The sequence below is a fragment of the Macaca thibetana genome, chromosome 7 (assembly GCF_024542745.1).
Source record: "Macaca thibetana thibetana isolate TM-01 chromosome 7, ASM2454274v1, whole genome shotgun sequence".
Lineage (NCBI taxonomy): Eukaryota > Metazoa > Chordata > Mammalia > Primates > Cercopithecidae > Macaca > Macaca thibetana.
The window spans coordinates 112,168,287-112,189,607 of NC_065584.1; the positions used below are offsets into that span (position 1 = coordinate 112,168,287).

At 37.0% G+C, this 21,321-nt stretch overlaps 1 long non-coding RNA gene and 1 pseudogene across 50 annotated transcripts in view; both read right to left on the reverse strand.

Moving 5' to 3' along the window:
- Positions 1-1,248: 1,248 nt before the first annotated feature.
- The window catches only part of LOC126958881 (uncharacterized), a 90,090-nt gene continuing 70,017 nt past the window's right edge, over positions 1,249-21,321 (reverse strand). For 42 of the 50 annotated variants that reach the window (XR_007727362.1, XR_007727361.1, XR_007727354.1 and 39 more), the window contains 13 exons: positions 20,002-20,105; positions 17,686-19,690; positions 16,390-16,505; positions 15,939-16,068; positions 14,586-14,791; positions 14,320-14,435; positions 13,471-13,619; positions 12,135-12,265; positions 11,691-11,813; positions 8,391-8,415; positions 6,504-6,609; positions 5,668-5,782; positions 1,249-4,667 (listed from right to left, as the gene is read on the reverse strand). This is a non-coding gene — a long non-coding RNA (uncharacterized LOC126958881). Of the gene's footprint in view, positions 4,668-5,667; positions 5,783-6,503; positions 6,610-8,390; positions 8,416-11,690; positions 11,814-12,134; positions 12,266-13,470; positions 13,620-14,274; positions 14,436-14,585; positions 14,792-15,938; positions 16,069-16,389; positions 16,506-17,685; positions 19,691-20,001; positions 20,106-21,321 lie in introns of all 50 variants that reach the window. The other 8 variants (XR_007727367.1, XR_007727360.1, XR_007727346.1 and 5 more) reach the window with 8 other exon arrangements.
- Positions 17,376-17,459, reverse strand: LOC126960356 (uncharacterized; annotated as a pseudogene).

Sequence of the window (21,321 nt, forward strand, 5' to 3'; positions counted from 1 at the left end):
ATAATAATGATTATATAAAATCAGAAAGCTGGGTACAGAATACACAGGAACTCTACTATTTTTGCAAATTTCCTGTAAGTCCAAAATTACTTCAAAATTGTAATTTAAAAGTTGGGAAAAATACACAAATTTTACTACAGAAGATTTACAATTGGATAACTTCATGAAAAACTGGTTGCCTTCTTAAGCGGTCAAATTTCAAATTGAAGTCACAACAAAATGTCAGCTCACACCCAGTTAATAGATAAGACTGACAATTTCCAATGTTGGCAAAAATGGACAGCAACTAAAAATCTCCTATCACTGGTTGGGAGTGTGAAAACTGTCCACTTCTTTAGAAGACTCTCTAGCAATTTTCTATAAGTTAAGCAAAAATCTGTCTTATCAAACAATTCAATTTTTAGGTATTTACATAAGAGGTCTGCTAACATTCAAAACAGCTAAAATCTAGAAACTACTCAGGTGTCCATCAACAAGAGAGTAGATAAACTGCAATATGACCATTTAGAGAAATATTACAACTATAAAAATTTTTTTAAACTGCTCATATAGGGAATAGCATGGATAAATCTCAACATGATTATGATGAGTGGAAGAAGCCAGACACACAGTGTGATTCCATTTATATTAATTTCAAAAGAGGCAAAACTTATCTGTGATTGTAGAAATCACAACATTGTTTTTTTGAGAAGGTGCTTGGTTGTAAAGAGGCGGTAGGGTAGGTTCTCAAGTAATAAAAATATTCTGTCTTCTGAATGGGATAGTAATTACTTTTAAGAAAACTTACTGAATTATACAATTACTATATATCAATGCATTTAACTATGTAAATTTTACTTATGGAAAAATATAAGTCATTAAAAATAGGGAAGCTCCACATCTATGGATATGTAATGATCAGAAATATTAAAATATTTATATATTACATAAGCTATAAAGTTATGGAATAGTATAAAAGCATGAGTGTATATACACACACATTTAAAAATAAAATTGTAAAAATGTTTATAGAAGAATAAGAAGTGTTATTATTTCTCTAGCTTATTTGAAAATACTTAAAATTAACACGAAGTAAATATGGCAAAATGTTGATAATGATGGAACCAGTTCCAGTTCCTTGTATGTGCTAGTTCACTGTTTTCTTCTCCTTATACACTGTATGTTTACAATGTGTTCATAATGAAAAGTTTTATAAAATGCACAGTGGGGTAAATCTTTCATTGCCAAGAACAAGTGAATATGAATGTATTACACATGTTTAAGAATTTATTAGGAAAAGAAATAAAAGAATACAGAACCAATATATACAAGTAAATTAGAACCTTAAAAAATACCTGATAAATTATACCAAAGACCTGATTGAGGGAGAGGGAAGGGGAAGGCTAGTGATGCTAAACATCCACTAGTTAAACTTATTCATTAACAAAGGCATGGCAGAAATAACTATAACTGGAATGAAAATGAATACATAATTGAAACAAGAGAAATGTAATAGAATGATGAAAGAACACTGTATAACTTAATGCTAATGTGTTTGAAAATCTGTATGAACTGTGATTTGCTAAGATAACACAGGTTAAATTTAAGACACAAAACAAAGAACAAGCAATAACCATACAAAAAAAGGAAAAGAAAAAAAAAAACTTCTAGCCTCTCTTCTAACTCCAAACCACCAAAAACAAAGGAGAGCCCAGATGACTTAAACACTGATAGTGAGGTGAGAGCTTTTCCACCCACTCTAGAACACAGTATAAGAAAATCCTCAAAACGATTAACACAACCAGAGTATCTGATATCAAAACACGACAAAAAGAGCACAAAAAAGAAAAATCACAGATCAATTTCACTTAGTTGTAGACTTGTAAAAATTCCAAATCAAATTAAAATACCCACGATTAAGTAGTAAATCAAAAGAATAAAACATTTTTAAAACCAGTAGGGTCTGTTCATTCAAGGAATAAAAGGAAGTTGCAATAACAGTAAATTAATTCATAGTGATAAAAGTCTTTAAAAAGAACAGTAACAGATTCTGCAAAAAAAATTTGATTATATCTACCCACCTGGTTTTGATTAAAATTCCTTACAAAATATAAAAGGTGGGAGACTTTCCTAACATAGTAGACAAAGTATTTCGCACTTAAAAATCAGCATTTCACATATTGATGATTAAGACCACCCACATCAAAATAACTTACCTATTGGGAATAAGACCTGATACCACCCCCAGCAGAGTCCTGCCCAGCAAGATAAAACTGTAAACCAATAAATAAATTCAGTTTGCTTATCTAGGCAAATAGTTCTTCTATCATTGATAACATATTTCTACAGGCAAACAGCTCACCTAGAAAAATGATTTGACCATCAATCCTCACATTAAGAACCTCATCTCACTTTCCCACCAATCTTAAAGTATTGCATGACAAATTTTGCCCATTTCTAATTAGTTCCCTGCCCAGACCCCAAAGCCTTTCTTGATTTTGAAACATTATTAAATCCTATCAAGGTGGTGTTTTCCCTTGCTGCAGGTAAGTTTAACAAACTCAGCTTTGCTTGATCATAGCTCTTTCTGGTGGTCTTTGGGAGAAAATGACCAGCAACAATGTGCCAGTCAAACCAAAGAAGCATACCATTAAACCCTGATTAAATCAAGGGTGGGTAATATTTCCATAACTGTTCAAGTGTTCTGATAGTAACAGTCTGTGGACTTTGTCAACATAACTAAAATCAGGATCAATATGAAGGGGGGAAATAAAAACTTTAAATATTTGCAAAGGATTTAGTCTATACTTTGAAAAAATCTGAAAAGCAACAAGAAACAGTAAGGTGACCACTTACCCCCAAAACAAAACAAAACAAAAACTTTAGATACAAAAAATGAACAAGAAAGCAAATTAAAAGAAAAACTCCCATCACCAGAGTGAAAATACTAACAGTAATTAAAATTATTGAATACGAAAAGACATACCTTGTCCTTGGATACGAAGACTTAACTTAATATTTTTAAAAACCATTCTCCCCTCAATTGATTTATTAAAGTTGATGAAATTGCAGTCTAAACTGTAATTTCTTCCAACGAGAAGACACATGAGACAGGAGGCAGAAGAAGAGACACACAAATCCACAGAACAAAAATGGAGCCAGTCACAGATGAGAGTACAGCATATGCGCAAGATGGCAGTACAGATAAATGGGCAATTATTGGCAAATAATCGCAAGTAATGGCAAGTAACTTGGCAACTTTAAGATTTCAAAACAAAAAAATTTCTCATGATTTAAGAATTTGAATTAAAAAAACACAAAAGAATTAGAATTTAACATAGGTGAAGGGTTTTATGGACTCAGTATATATATCTTTCCAAAAATGACATGAAACTCAGAAGCCATAAAAGCGAACATGGTTATACTTGGACATATAACAATCATACACATTCTTATAACAAAAACAAAGTTAAAAAGTGTGTAAAAAAGAGCTGTAATGGTTGACAATCCAAATCTTATTTCCCGAAATAGTAAATGAGCTCTTCGAAATCAGGAAGAGACTAAATCCTCCTCCCACCCACAAAATTGGACATAAAGAAGAAATTAAAAAATACAGATGGCTAACAAACATGAAAAAATGACCAAACTCAAAAACAAAAGAAATACAATTTAAGACAATAGTTTGGGTGATCACATTGGCAAAAATTTTAAATATTTATAAAATCCATTGTCTGTGAGATTGTAGGAAAGCTGGCAATCTCATTCATTGCCATTGGAGGATAAAGTTGTTAACCACATTTTTGAAGGCAAACTTGCAATAATTTTCAAAATATGAAGTGTGCACATACTTAATCCCAGTAATTCAACTGATAAGTAATTTATTATGATATTATAGACAAATGCAAAATTATTGATATATAGGGAGGTTCATTGCACAGAAATTTGGTGCTAACATAAATATCTATGAGTGAGAAATGCTTAAAACATTTAATTATATTTCATCTACAAAACATTCATGTCGTCATTCAACAAATGACACAGATGTGTATGTATTACTGAAAAAGAAAAAGGCCATTGAATGAGGGCTGTTAAATGAAAGAGGTAATTTGCAGAAAAATGTGTTACAATATGGCCACACTCCTGGATCCTTCCCCAAAATGGCTTGTGTATTTGTGTGCATCTATCCACTAAAAGAATGCATGTAGTTCACTTAATAGAGGAAAACTATAGGGACAGAATTGGAAGAGAGGAGGGCATTTAATTTATATATTATTTAAATATGCTTTGAATTTTTGAAAAAAATCATGCAGAGTTTCTTTTTAATATATTCTGTATTTTTCAGTTTACCATGCGGCAAATGAAAATTATAAATGTATATTTATGGGAGCACTGAGCAATTCCACCATTTTGAGCATCTTGTGTAATATTTTATCCTCTACTGAGGCTCCTGGGATTGAGTCAAGTGGCAGCAAGGGAAACAGTCACCATGCCCCAATTAAAGTCTCATCGATGATATCCCAACATGAGCATTTCTCAGTTAAGCATTTCTTATCTGCAGGAGGTATCCACTGCAACACAGGAAAGAGAAGAGTCCCCATGCATAAGGAAGACTGAATCATTGTTTTGGTGAAGCTGGCAGTAGAAGGAATGGCACCAACTCAACAAATCCACCTCTTTGTGGCCATCACCTGCAAGGACACAGTGGGGAAAAGTGGCAAAGGTGAGAAACACATTTCCTAAGGAGTCATGGGGGTATGAAATTCCTCTTTAATCTTCCCCCTACTTGTGCTAGAACAAATATACCCACAGTACACAGAGAAAACCTCATTTCTAGCACCTGAGTCCGTGATGAGGCCAAAACAATGACATTAAAACTTCCTGATGTCAAGGATGCCAGATACTGATGCTGCTTTTTCTCCTTTTGCTGGGCTAAAAAGTAATAGCCATCAACAACCTCGGGTTTCATGTCTCTCTCTTCCTCTCTGGTTTCTTTTTTTTTTTTTTTTTTTTTTTTTTGAGACGGAGTCTCGCTCTGTCGCCGGGCTGGAGTGCAGTGGCCGGACCTCAGCTCACTGCAAGCTCCGCCTCCCGGGTTCCCGCCATTCTCCTGCCTCAGCCTCCCGAGTAGCTGGGACCACAGGCGCCCACCACCTCGCCCGGCTAGTTTTTTGTATTTTTAGTAGAGACGGGGTTTCACCATATTAGCCAGGATGGTCTCGATCTCCTGACCTCGTGATCCGCCCGTCTCGGCCTCCCAAAGTGCTGGGATTACAGGCTTGAGCCACCGCGCCCGGCCTCTCTGGTTTCTTAAAGCTCTAGGTCATTCACTTGTTTGATCAGTTACTTCAGACCAGTTTGTCAACCTTCCAGTCTAACAGTTATGGAGAAGCTACTGTGTTTCCTTTGTACAACAATTTTCTAGCATTACAATGGATCAAGCCATGAAGGAGTTGAGTTTATTAGATGACAGAAGTTAAGGAAATCCTTCATATTAACAGTAAATGTACTGAGATGTAGAAAAGCCACGAAGGTATATTAAGAAAAGCTGCATCTCTTAACATATTATGCAATCTCAGAATCAATTAGAATGTAATCAAACATCATCAATATTCAGAAACTTAACAGCTCAATTTCTACTAAGACATGGCTTCTCCTAGAAAGCAAGGACTATTTTAACTAACACCTTACCTTTAGTGGGTGGCCTAGGCAATGCATAGGTGAGGAGGCTTTTTGTCTAAGGGGTGTTGTTTCGGGAATTTGCTGATAACATTCACTCTCAGAAGAGTTCCCAGGAAGTCATCTTCTGAGGTGAAAAAAAAAAGAAAGAAAAAGAGAGAAACACCACTTCCAATGAAACAAGCAGTGCAGCTGGAATCTGGAAATTCCTTCTCTGCTACTCTTTTATATTGATTTAATTTAATTAACATACTTCTGAAACCATAACTATCTAGTCCATAACTACACATTTCAATGTCAGCACACTGCATCAGGGACCTTCTCTCTTGCGCATTTCCAGACCCGACTAGATCACCTGAACCCCACTGAAAGTTATGTCTCTTTCTGTTTTAAAATCATTTGTTTTCTACTGCTTAGTTGGTCAGGTTACTCACAAAATTACCAAGACAATCTACTTATATATCTTTTTATCAATAAAAGTTTATTGAGAACCTGTTCTATGACAGGCAATCCACAAGGTGCTTGTATCACAAAAAATGAACTGAAAAAATATCTGGACATAAGAAATTAAAAGTCCACTGGATGAATCAATCATACAAATAAAGAGCTGAAACATAATGGTCTTATGGAGGCAGATTCAGTTTTGGGCTCGGATTGCCGAGGAAGACCTGTTGTGACCACTCGCCTTTAATTCCCCAGAACGGTATCCACCCTCATCTGGCTATCAGATGGGTTTTCATGCTATTTAACTGGAACCAAATGTCATCAAACTCAAGAAGAGCAGTATCTATCAACTCCTTCCATCCTAGGCCTGTTTCCTATGAATGTGCAGTTCCCTGCCCACATACCTGCAAGGGTGTCCAAGAAACCACAGGTAGGCATGGAGAGCCACTGACCAGGGAGTAAGTTGTCAGCTCATTCTCTGGAGTTTTCTTTAATTCATTTTCTTGCTTCCTGACAAGTCAATAAACACATTTAGTAATATCACGATGTAGTGGCTTACAATTCTATTTTCAAACATACTTTCCCCAATATAATTTTAGCTAATATTTCTAAGACAGATATTTTATAAATGTTGTTTTTATCAGATTTGAAAGTTAAGGCAAGGGCATGGACAGTTTCGCTTCCCTTCTAGGCTCTATCATCACTTGACATAAAAGAAAAAAAGAAAAAAAAATGCACCTAAAATACACACATCTGTATGTTCATATAAACCACACGCGCGCGCGCGCGCGCGCACACACACACACACACACACACACACACACACACAATCTAATTTAACAATGAAACATTCAGGAAGTATGGGTATCCTGTGCTGGGAAAATACGGATGTTGCTAAGCCCTTTGTGTGTCACGTACACAGGCTTCAAATACGCACTGCCCTCCCTTTACTCTGTAAGGTCCAATGGACACAGAGAGTGGCCAGCTAATGACTACATTAGTAAGATAAAATATTCCCAATCTATTAAGACTAAGTGTTATAAAACAAAATTTACACCATTATATACAGAGCAATATGATCATGGTCTATTACCACCCAGTGAAGCCCAAGGAAATCTTCTAAGGATTCCACTGGTGAGGGACATGTTTCTAGCTCAACAATTTTTTTAAGACTATCTTTACAAAACAATACATTTCAATAATTTCTAAATATCTGGAAAGGGTGGATTAAACTAAGCTACTCTTTTTTAAAACAATAGTCTAAAATTTGCCCCCAAACAATAATCTAGTGAAAGGCAATGTTTATGTGCAATAATCAGGACTATCCTATAACCACTCTTCATTAAAAAGACATACATAAATAAAATATCTTGATCTATGATTTGGAAGAAAGCATGTAATACAAAATCATTTTCAACAGCATTAATATAACTAGAAAGTCTAGATATGATAAAATGATATATCTCTATTCAGAATAGCCATATAACTATACAGTGGCTTACATGTGATTTACTGATCTCAGCCTTGTTGATTAAGGGACAAATGTAAAACTGTGCACATCTCAAACAGATGTGCTAATACTCTCTGAAGCCATCTGCAAAATAATGCATCATAAATTTTACCAAATATATTTACAGGTTTTCAATTGTCCTGTCCCTGTCAACCTTTAAGACATCTTGAAATTCCAGATTCATGTAAAAGTGTAAAGTTTTAACTTTACAAAAAAAGTTAAGCCAAAAACATACAATAGTTAAAACATGCATTTGTCTTCCGAATAAAAACATACTGATACAAGGCTACTGTTTTCTTTACTTCACTCTGTTGTCTCCTGATAAGTTAATAAACAAATTTAGAAATATTTTATCAAAATGTGGTAGCTCACAATTCTATTTTCAAACATACTTTTCCCAAACTAATTTTAGCTAACATTTCTAAGACAGATATTTTATAAATGTTTTTATATTTTATAAATGCTTTTATCACATCTACATCTTTTATCACAGAATAGCATACATGTAGTAGCTCTAGAATCTGTGACCAATAGAACTTTCTGTGGCAAAAGTGTTTTATAATTCCACTCTATAATATCAATTATGTTGATAATACATGGTGTGCAGTAACTTGAGAAAAATCACTAAATAGATAAAGAGTGCAATCAGCGTGTTTCAGCCTGTCACTAACTATGTTAGGGTCAAGTTCTCATTTTATTTAATATAGTATCTTCAAGATAGAGAGCGCCCTTTCAATGATTAGAAGAGATATAAGACAAAAATAAAGATAGTATTACTTACAGGTCCTGAGGGGTACATGGCATGCCTGGGAGTCCACATGCAGAGGTCAGGGAGTGAGAGAGACGGAGAGAGAAAGAGACACACATGGGCCAATGCCCTTACTGGGTCAAGGGTACTATTCAAACAGGTTTGCTATGGAGACTTCTAAGTGGTGGGTCTAAAGCAAGCAGGCATGAGTTCCCTGGGGTCACACTGTGACTGGGAGGTGGACACTGGCTCCATAAGGGGTGTGGGGTTCAAGGGGCTTGTCAGGTAGATTGCATCAAGCTGTCCCATGGTGAAGTGGTCCAAAGGAGGCAGTTGGATAAGGCAGCTATCTGGACCAACCACACTGAGGAACGAGGAGGAAGTGTAGAACTGGAAACTATGCAAAGGTGAGTAAGCCTTGCTTCTAGTATAAGAAAGTTAAACTTATATTCAAGATGGATGCCAAGGCAACATAAAATTATAAGAATTCACCACATTCTTTCAATGTCCATACCCAAAAGGGCACACTGCTCAGGCCTCAGGGACATTCTCTCAATCATACATCTCAATTCTAGCCCAATATCATCTTCATTCCCAAAAAGGAGCAACTGTTCAAACATTCTTGATACCCAATACCTTTCTGCTATAAGCTAAGCAGAGAAATGTCAAACATCCTAGAATCTTTAGGAATGAAAACCATGGAGCACTTACCATGTGATTAATGTTGATACATGATTTGATTACAAGAGGCTTCCCAAAATTAAAACAATTCCCCACTGGCTACAAACAGTTGCCAGGCACAGTGGCTCATGCCAGTAATCCCAGCACTTTGGGAGGCCAAGGGCAGATCACCTGAGGTCAGGAGTTTGAGACCAGCCTGGCCCACGTGGTGAAACCCTGTCTCTAAAAAAACACAAAAATTAGTAGTGTGTGGTGGCACATGCCTGTAATCCCAGCTACTCGGGAGGCTGAGGCAGGAGAATCGCTTGAACCCTGGAGGCAGAGGTTGCAGTGAGCCAACATCGCGCCACTACACTCCAGTCTGAGCGATAGAGCAAGACTAAGTCTCAAAAACAATATATATATATATATATATATATATTTATTTTTACTGCTCCTTGCAGAGCAGGGCTAACCCACAGACAGTGTTCCCTGAGTAGCCCACAGATAAATTTGGAATGAATGATATTGCTATGAGATCTTCTGGAAACCTCACAGATATGAGCAATGAAGCCAATGAGAATCAAAATGTCAACGCTGTGTTGTTAAGTTGTAAGTGCAATGAGAATTTTGTTTTCCTTCATAGCTCTCCCCTCAAGAAAGTACAATGCAGCAAACAGCAACATTCCTGATCCAATCTATAGGGTCAGTAGTGATATCCTCTCCATCATTCCTAATTCTAATGATCTGTGTCAGTCAAGCTAAAGGACTGTCAATTTCACAAATCTCTGCACAAACCCAACTTTTGGTTTCACAAATTTTTCTCTGTAATTTGTCTGTTTTTTTACGTCATCAATTTTTGCTCAAATCCCTACTGCTTACTTCCTTCTGTTTGCTTTGAATTTCATCTTCTAGTTTAGTCTTTTTCTTGTTTAAGGTGGAAGCTTATATCATTTATTTATCTTCCCTTTTTTCTGATACAGTTATTTAAAACTATAAATATCCCTCTAAGCATGTCTTTAGTTGTATCACATTCTATGCAAGATGTTTTCTAGATTCTTTTTATTTTTTATTTTTATTTTTTAGACAGGGTCTCATTTTGTCACCCAGACTGGAGTGCAGTGGCACAATCTTGGTTCAATGCAGCTCCTACCTGCTGGTCTCGAGTGATTCTCCTACCTCAGCCTCCCGAGTAGCTGGTACTACAGGCACGCACCACCATGCTCAACTCATTTTTTGTATTCTTGTAGAGATGGGGTTTTGCCATATTGCCCAGGTTGGTCTTCAACTCCTGGCCTCAAGTGATGTGCCCACCGAGGCCTCCCAAAGTGCTGGAATTACAGGTGTGAGCCACCACCCCTGGACTTTCTAGTTTCTTTTTACAGATTTTTTACCAATGGGCTCTGTAAAGTGTGTTAATTTCCAAATATTTTGTGACCTCCAAATGTATTTGTGTTGACTTCTAGTTTAATTCCTCTATGGTCACACAACATCCTCTACATGGTTTCAATCTCGAATTTATTGAGTACAGTTTTATAGCCTAACACATACTCTACCCTGGCGAATGTTCCAGGTATGCTTGAAAATAATTTGTATTTCTGTTGTTGGGTGGAGTTTTCTCTATCTATCTATCTCTCTCTCTCTCTCTCTCCTCTCTCAGGTCAAACTGGTTGATAACATTGCTGAAGTATCTTCTAACCTCAATGATGCTCTACCTAATTGACTTATCAGTGATTAAGAAGAGGCTATGAACAAAAGTTATTATTGTTGAACTGCCTATTGATCCCCTCAATCATGTGAGTTTTCAGTGTATGTAACTTTGGGCAGTGTTGTTAGTGCCGATATGATAATTGTTACATATTCCTTATTAATTAACCCTTCTATATTAAATACTATCCTCCTTCCTCTCTAGCAATACTTTATCTTAAAGTCTCTTTATTCTGATGTCAGAATAGCCACTTCTGCTCTCTTCTGGATTTGCTGGATATAGCTTTTTCCATCTTTTCCTTTCGAACTATTTGTATCTTTTGTTCTAAAGTGTCTCTTTTGTAGACAATGTATAGTTGTTCATGTTTAAAAAACAACAGAATCTCCTAATCTCTTTTAAAAATTTGATATAATTGTCATATGGCTGGTTTTATGTCTGTCATTTTCCTGTTTTCTACATGTCTTATGTCTTATTAGTTCCGCTGTTCATTGTTAACTGCCTTATTTTGTGTTAAACAGATCTTTTCGTTATCCTATTTTAATTCTTTGGTTGTTCTTTTAATATTTTTTGAATTGTTTTCTTACTGGTGGTCCTAGTGCTTATAAAATACAACTTAAATGATCACAACCTCCCTCAGATTAACAATATATGTGTAACATGGCCTTTTATATGACTTGAAATCAATTTCAGAGAAGCAATTCTACTGCTCAGATAGTCCAGATTTCCAAAAGATTTTGAAGTCATCATCAATCCAGCCATGTTCATAAAAGGGACTGTGAGCCTGAGATAGCAGACAACACTACACACTAATGATTCTGTCTTGGACACAATGACACCATGACCACACTAAGTCATAGGGACCAGGATACAGGAACAATGATCCAGCCACATGGCTGACTACCATTACCATTAGAATGTTATAATTCCCTAAGACGAATACAGTATTTCCTGGACAAAATGCTTACTGTGAGAATTCCCACTGGTCTGTGAGCATGGAATGGTGTAATTATTTCTGATACTTTCTCTTGTATTTCAAGGGGAATGTTTAAACTCTTTCATATGACATCCACATTTTGGTCTACGTGGACCTGTGGAAATGGAGTAAAAATATGGGAAGATGAGAAATATACATGTCCAATTGTCAAACATGCATAAGAAAGGAGGCTTCACTGTGTATCTGCATATAAAATGTGCTAATTTATTACTCTACTGGGATGTCTCTGATATTATTCAAAATATAAATTGTGCAAAAATTCCAGGAGAGGAAAAGAGGCCTCGAATAACTCACCAGGTTATATTAATGCCTTACACTATTTGGTTCAACAGACTTTGTAAAAACAATTCTAAGCTATTTAATAACACAACAAAAATAATCCAGGAAATTACACGTATTAAAAACTGGATGTTACCCTTGGAGTGCATCGTTTTGATCTTTCCCGGAGAAAGCAGCTGGTGCAAATGACAAAAACAGTCCTTCTTTGGTGTGGAGGTGAGAATTGCAAGCGGCAAAGTGTTGTCTTCCACCAATATCACTTCCGATCTATAAAGGGGAAATCAGGGAGTTGAGAAACAAAACATTCCTAACGGAATATTTTGTAACAAGAGGTTGGTTGTAAGGAATTCCCCAGAGATGTTCACTGGACCATCTGTATGACAAGAACGATACTTGGTACTTGAAACATGACAGTGTAGAAATAATTGTTTTCTGAAACATTGGTCTCAAAGGTTCCTCAGCATACCCAACACACCACCATTCACTATGACTAGGCTCTCTCCTTAAATCCATTAGAAACCCACTGAAGGGATATAAAAGTGGCCAGAAAAATCCACATTTTAAAAACTTGGAAATGTAATCATTTCACATCTGGGAATGTTTAATGCAGCATGTAGCTGAAGACAGTACTTCTGTGCACACAAAATTTACTCTCTCAGCTGATGAAAAAATGAAAAAGAAACTGATTAAATCCCAGTGACTGCCTGGCAAGCTAATTAAATTATACTATGAAGATTACATAAGTAACACCTATTTTTCAGTTCATAACTTTTTTCACTTAATAGAGAAATGAAAAGTGAAAACCCCAAATCTCCTTGGATTTTGACCATCTTATTGCCCTCAAGAGAGCAAGCATGACTTAGATTATTGCAGCTCCAACAAAAGTGTGAATGGCTCAAGTGCAATTTCACAACTCAAGTGCTGATTCCCCAGGGTCTGTTTACTATCAACATATTTATGTTGCCAATCAAGAACTCAAGAGTTGCAATTTCATCTCCAAACTGCGTACCTACAGGTCACTGTCCAATTCAGTTTCTCTAGTGCATGTAAGCTGGTTAGTTTTCCAGTACCACAGTCCTTGCTGGGAGCACACAGCTGAACAAACTGAACTCTCCTTCCATATAGTTTGTTTAGGGCAGGTAACTGTGCTGGACCTCATGTTCAGAGGAGTTATTATTTAACGCATTGTTTTCCCAGGTTTTTCAACAAGATTAATTATTACAGTTACCAGTGACACGTGCAAACTTCTTAAAAGGGGCACTGTTTTGCCTCAGAAACATGAAAGAAAAGGAGCACTCTGGAGTACACTTCTCTGGGACACACTGATCCACCCTATTAAGTCATGGAGACCAGCCCCCAACATAGCAATGCCCCAGGCTCCATGCTGCCCAGCACAGACAGTGCCTTATGGAGTATTACATAATCCCCAAAAAAGGGCAATATTTTAGTGACAAAACACTGAGCAACCTGACCTGGCCCTTGAAGGTGTAATGGTAAAATTAATTCCCACTGGTCCCTGAGGATGGGATGGAAAAATCATTTCTGACATTTTCTGTCATGTCACATCTCAAGGGAAAGCAATGAAGTTTCATGTGAGGCTAGGTGCCTTGTCTTTGTTGACCTGTGGGAATAGGGTAAAGATGCAGAAACATGAGAACAATACATGCATATGTGTCTGCTGGTCCATCAAGCACAAGACAGTAGGATTCAGTTTATGTACCTATTAAATTAGCTAATACACCGCTCTCCTAGGATGTTTCCAGTGTTATTCAACAACAGTCAATGTGTTTGTCTCTAGCTTCCATCAGTCCAACATTTGCTGCCAGACAAATCAAATGTGCAACCAGACTATCAGTGTGCTCAAAGTTCCAAGAAGATGTTGGCCTGGTGAACATTCCATTCACAACAATGCATAGCATTTCCATCAATTCAACCACCTCAGGATTACTTTACCTTCAAAGGTCACCCAATGGATTGGGGAGGAAGAAGTCACAAAAAGAAGGGAATAAAGAAACAATGGTCTAAAAATCACTTATAGCACTGAACCTGCTTGAGAGTGGGAGCATGGCAATTTGCAGAAGCTGCACAGAGCTACACCATACTGATTCCACTCAAAGTGGTCACAGCAATGCAGGCAGGACACACACAGGTACAGTACTGTCCCGGGATATGTGACTAGAAGAACTGTGCAGCGTGCAGAGAGGGAAAGGCGGCCTCTAAACCCTCTCACCATGAGCTGCTTCCCACCTCCTCTCAGCTCTCAGAGTGATGCTCACCAGGTGGTACTGCTGAGGACCTACTGGCATTTGGGCACCGCATACCTCTTGGTCACACCCAACTTTCCGCTGTCACACTGTTGAGGATCAGCCTCTCTGGCACTCTCCATGCTTCATGCCCACAGAAAGATCATCAGCAAGACTGAGAAAGCACAAAAATTCTGGAAAAGAACAAACAGAAGCCTCAGATGAGTCACCAGATTAAGATCTTATAGTATGTGAATTAACTGACTCCATATAGCACCCGTTAAATTCCTAAATACTTAAAACAGTAATAACCCAGGAAAAAATTATAAAAAATTAGGTGTTACCTCAGCATGTTTCATTGTATTCTTTCTCAGTTGAGGAAGCTGGTAAAAGTGACATATCAGATCTTCATTTCTCACGCTTTTCAACAAGATCAGTTATTACAGTTATCAGTGACAAATACAAACTTCTAAAAAAAGGGCACTGTTAACCTCTGATCTTCATTGGTGTAAAGATTAAAAATCCACGCAACTCTAGTATCACATGGAACCTGCAAACCACAGGGGAAATTAGAGAAGTTGAGAAAGAAATCTTCCACATCGAATGGTTCCTGATAAGAATTTATGAGCAATTATGATACATACTCATTGACAAGGTGTATGTCCAGAAAAAAGTATACTTATTCCACAGAACAGGAGAATGTTTAAAGTCCTTTTCCCAAGACCTGTTCAGGTTAACCCTAAAGTCCACCTACATATCAATTAACAAGGATCTCCCTTAACATGCATAAGAAAATCCACTGATGAAATATGAAGATTAGCTAATAAAATCCACATAACATTCCAAGGACTGGAAATGTAATCATCTCACAACATCTACTTGAATCACTCAAATGTCTAGAATATTGCTTTATGCAGACAGAAAAAAAGGTCATAATTCTTGGGACTGGGTTAGCAAGCAAATTTAAACAAACTCTAAAATATTCTCACGGTTAGAAATCACTCTTTAATTTTCCAGATATTACCTCTACCTAAAAAAATTAATTGATAAGACCCATGCCATCTTTGGAACTGATGATCTAAATGACCTTAGTAAACTGCTCTCACTCAAAAGACTGTCACATCCAAGATAACTGTATGGATGGCTCTAAGGTAGGCACAATCGTATCTCATGGGGTCTCACTACATATGTGCTGGTTTTCCAGGGTCTATTTACTACCAGTGGATGGATGCTACCAGCAAAGCACCAAAGAATAGCCATTTTATTAAAAAATGGGATATTTATAGACAACTGTCCAATTCATTTCCTTCAACATACGCAGGCAGATTAGCTTTCAAATACCCCAGTCCCTATGGGCACTGACCATCCACATCCCTCCATGTTTGCCTGTCCTGTGTGCTGGACCTCAGCACACAGAAGTGCTCTGGTCACTCATTTTTTTCAGATTTCAGTGAGATTCTTTTTTTTTTTTTTTTTTTTTTAAAGTCATCGTCAATCCAGGATATGTGGCAGACACTGAGCACACAGCTTTCCATCAGCTTGGGGTACACTGACCCACACTATTCATCCAATTATGGAGACTGGCATCACAGTCAACGACTGGCCAATGGCTCACAAGCATGGCCAGGGTCTCAAAGTCATTGGAGTGTCACGACCTCCTAAGAGGAATGCCAGTATTTTCAGGACAAAATGCTTACCATGGGAGAATTCCTACTGATTCTTGAAGATGAGGTGATAGAAATATTCTCAACACTTTTCTTCATGTCACATCTCAAGAGGACAGAATAAAATATTTCATATGAAACCCAGTTCTTGGTTCATGTCGCTCTGTGAAAACAGTACAAATATGCGAAGATGGTAAGTATGTATGTCCATTTGTCAAACATGCACAAGAAGGGAGGGTTTGTTATGTATATCAATATCAAATACACTAACATAATTCTACTAGGAGGTTTTTCATATTACTGAAAAGGGAGAACGAAAAAAAATTTGGAAATAAAGGATAATGAAAGCTTTGGATGATTCACCAGATAATTAATGCCTCACACTGTTATTAACAGATCATTCACAAGACCGATTATCTACTTGACTACAGAAAAATTACAAAATAAGCCATAAAATGTAAATTTATTCAAACTTGGATGTTACCTTTGAAGTACATCCTTTTGTTCTGCCCCAGGCAACGGAACAGGTGAGAGTGACAAGATCAGCATTTCTTTGGGATGGCAGTGAGAATTCCATGCAATTCCAAAATCACTTCCATTCTGCAAGGCACAGGGGACATTACAGGAGTTTTGAAACAAAACCTTCCCAACTGAATGACTCCTGACAACAGTTTGTAATTAATTAGCCATAGTCACTTGACTATCTCCATAACTAAAAAATCTGCTTGTTGCTTGGAACAGGGTGAGTATAGAAAATCAATGTTTCCAAGATTTTGGTCTCAAAGGCCAAAGGCCCCCTGAGTATTACTAATATTAGAATCTCTCTTAAAATATACAAAGACTTAATGAAGGAATATACCTATTAGCCAACAATATCCTCCAAAAATCCCTAGAATTAGAAACTTCATTATTTCACATTAAAATGTTTAATGAAGCATCTAATTTAATCTGTCATCTAATGTTTAGAAAATTGCTCCCTGACAGGAAAAAGAAAAACAAATGCTGTTTTAATACTTGAGACTGAGTTAGCAAGCAAATTCCAGCAGATAGTAAGATAATTCCATGAATACAACCCACTCTTCGATTTTCACGTATTTCTTTTGGTGAAAGAATAAATAACAAGCAAAGACTGACAATTTCTTTCTAATTGACTACGTAACATACCTATACATGCTGATCCTCATTAAGAATGCTGTGGCATCTATGCAAATAGTGTGAATAACTCAAGCGCTGGCACAGCTAGTTCTACAATGCTCACTCCTCGGACACTGGTGCCACCCAGCCTGATTACTAGGGGTTTGAATGCTGCCAGCCATGCACTTAAATCATTGTCATGTAATCCCCAAAGATATACAGGCCTCTGTACAATTCATCTATCTGCTCTAACATATGCGGATGGGTTAGTCTTGGTAGCAGTTGCTGACCGAACTGAACGCCCTCCATGTGTTTGCCTGGTATGGTCCCTGTGCTGGACCTCAGCTCACAGAAGTGTCTTGGTCACTCGTTTGGTTCAGATTTCCAAGGTTTCCATTTTTTTAAAGTCATCATTGATCAAGGCACATTTATAAAAGGGACCTTGAGTCTGAGATATGTGGCAGACACTGAACACACATCTTTCTGTCACCTGGGAACTTGCCAACTCACGTTATTCTATTACAGAGACCAGCATCACAGCCAGTGACCAGCCTCATGGCAGACCAGAACAGCCAGGGTCTCACTGTCATGGGAGTGTCATGACTCCCGAAGAACAATGTCTGTGCTTTCAGGACAAAATGCTTACCAAGATTAGAATTCCCCCGGCCCTTGAGAATGGGAGGGCAGAATTATTTCCATTACTTTCCTTCAAGTCACACCTCAAGTAGAAGGAATAAACTCTTTTACATGAAATCTAGTTCGTCCACATTAACCTTTGAAAATAGAAAAAAAATTATAGAAAAATAAAAAGTGCAAATGTACATTTGCCAACCATGCAAATAGTGTACATATACAACAGGTTTACTATGCACAAGTACATAAAATATACTAAATTATTTCCCTAGTAGGGTATTCTAATGTTATCTGAAAACAGAGGAAGTATAAAAATACTGGACAAAGGACACAGAAACCTCAGATGACTAACCAGATTATTAGGGCCTCACACCATGTGGATTAACAGACTGCTTGAAAAACCAATTCTAATCTTACTTGCGAAAATAAAATAATAGAACTCATCCAGGACAAATGCACTTACAAAAAATTGCAGTATTACCTCTGAAGTGTATTGTTTTCATTGCTAGACAAGGAATCTGGTACATGTGACAAAATTAGCAGGTTAGTGGAGCAGCAGTAGGAATTCCATGCAATTCCAGTATTACCTCCAATATGCGAAGCACAATGAGGAAGTAAAGAAGTTGACAAATGAAACCCTCATAATTAAAAGAGTTTCATTTGTCAACTTTCTTACTTTCGTAATTACTAATGACGGGTTATAGGAAATAAACCATAGATCTTCACTTGCCCACATGGTACGAGAATAAAGATTATGCTCACTCCCTGGAAATGGGTAGTACTAAAGTCAGTTTTCTATGACCAAAGGCCTCCGTTAGCATCACACAATAAAACTAGGATCTCCCTTTAAACATCTATGAAACTCACCAATAAAAAAAATGAATATCAGGCAATGAAATCCACATAAAACTCCATGAATTGAAAATTTAATCATTTTACAATTAGAAATGTTTACTATAGCATCTACTAGAATCCCTCAATCAAATGTCTAAAAAGCTTCTCTTTGAGTGACAGGCAAAATTTAAATTCCAATTTTTGTGATAAGGTCAATAAGGAAATTAAATGTTAGTAATTTAAAATAAGGAAATTAAAATGTTAAGACTTTCCACAAATAGAAAGTGCCATTCAATTTCCATATATTCTTTTATTTAATAGATAAAAGCTACTCTTCAATTTCCAAATATTTCCTTTACTTAATAAATAATATATAAACTCATAATACCTTTTGCACTGTCCACCTAATGAACCTGAGAGACTGACCTCACACACAAGATTATAGCACCTAAAAAAATGTGTAAAAGACTCTAGGGTATGCAAAACTGTTTCCCATCGTTCCCTCTACTCTTGAGTAGTTCTGTTTACTATGAGAGTATGGACACTGCCAGCCAAACACTGAAAGAAATGCCATATAATCCCCAAAGATATATGTACACAAACATATATAAATACATACAAACACATACAGACCTCTGTACAATTCATGTGCTGTAACCTATGTGAGTGGGTTTGTTTTCCAATACCATGGGCCATTTTGGTACCAGCTGCTGACCAAACTGAACTCTCTCCACGTGTTTGCCTGGCATGGTCCCTGTGCTGGACCTCAGTGCACAGAAGTGGTTTGGTCACTCGTTTTGCTCAGATTCCGAGATCCATTTTTAAGTCATCATGATCCAGTCACATTTATAAAAGGGACTTTGAACCTGAGATACGTGGCAGACACTGAGCACACAGCTGTCACCAATGACCCACACTATTCAATCATGGAGACCAGCATCACAGTCAATGACCAGCCCATGGCTGACTGGCATAGCCAGAGTCTCACCGTCATTGGAGTGTCCTGATTCCCTAAGAAAAAATGTTGTTATTTTCAGGACAAAATGCTTTTTAACATGTGAGAAATTCCCATGGGGACTTGTGGGTGGGAGGCAGAATTATTTCCTATACTTTTCCTTCACGTCTCCACATGGAGAAAAACATAAATTCATCCGTATGAAGCCCAGTTCTTGGTCCACTTCATTCTGTGGGAAGAGATTATATACATGGGAATGAGAAGTATACATGTTCATTTTTCAAATAAGACAGGAGGCTTTACTATGTAACTATATGTAAAGTATCAGAATTTTATTACACTTATAGGATGTTTCTGATGTTATTTAAAGTTGAAGAAAATGTAAAATGTTAAAAGAAACTGAAGGCTCAGATATCTCATAAGAATACTGAATGCCTAATACTATTTGTATTAAGTGACTCCTTGTACATCTAATGAAATTCTCAATTACTTAAAAAAACACAAACCACAAAAATAAATTTACTAAAAGTTGGATGTTACCTCAGGAGAATATTGTTTTGTTGCCTCCCAGATGAGTTAGCTGGTACAAATGACAAAATCAGCGCATCACTGGTTAAAGTCCACGGAATTCTGTGACAACCAATCTACAAAGTACAGGGGCAGTTAGGAAAGTTGTGAAACAACACTTGCCAAATGAAATATTGTTACAAGCAGTTATAAGAATTAACTTTAGACATTCATTAGACTGTATGTATGACAAGACTATACTCACTTCTTTGATCAGACTGATACAGATAGAACTTTTTCTATTCTATTCTATTCTGTCTATTCTATACAGATAGAATATTTTCTATCCATGTCAGTGCTTTCTCAGCACACTGACTTCAAATTTATTTATTCTATAGCTAGCACATTTCTTTAAACACAGCGAACACAGTGTGCACTATTGTCAGAGAACCTATGTACATCCTGATATGCAGGAAATCATTTCTAGATTACTCATGATACCGAATACAACGTAAATACTATGTAAATAGCTGTTACACTGTGTTTTTTAGGGAAAAATGACCAAAGAAAAACACTGCACTTGGCTGGGCACAGTGGCTCATGCTTGTAATCCCAGCACTTTGGGAGACCGAGGCAGGCAGATCACTTGAAGTCAGGAGTTTGACACCAGCCCGGCCAACAAAATGAAACCCCATCTCTACTAAAAACACAAAAATTAGCCGGGCATGGTGGTGGGTGCCGGTAATCTCAGCTATTTGGGAGGCTGAGGTAGAAGAATCGCTTGAACCCAGGGGGCAGAGGTTGTAGTGAGCTGAGATCATGCCACTACACTCCAGCCTGGGCGATAGAGTAACACTCTGTCTCAAAAAAAAAAAAAAAAAGAAAGAAAGAAAGAAAAAGACTGTACATCTTCAGTACAGATGAAACCATACAATTTTTTGTCAAATATTTTCAATCCATGGTTAGTTGAATCTGAAGATGCAGGCCCCATGGAGAAGGATAGCAAACTATATATGAAATTGTTTGCTAAATTAATAGGAAAAAAAAGAGAAAAACAAAACAACTGGTTCAATCTTAGCAGCTGGGTTGGCAACTGATTAAAATACACTTGGAAGATACCACATGAAATTGCTTCACTTTAAGAAAATGAGAAGTAAAACAAAAGACATTTATGCAGCCAACAAACATGAAAAAAGGCTCATCATCACTGGTCATTAAAGAAATGCGAATCAAAACCACAGTGAGACACCATCTCATGCCAGTTATAATGGTGACCATTAAAAAAGTCACGAAACAACAAATGCTGGAGAGGATGTGGAGAAACAGGAACACTTTTACAGTGTTGTTGGTAGT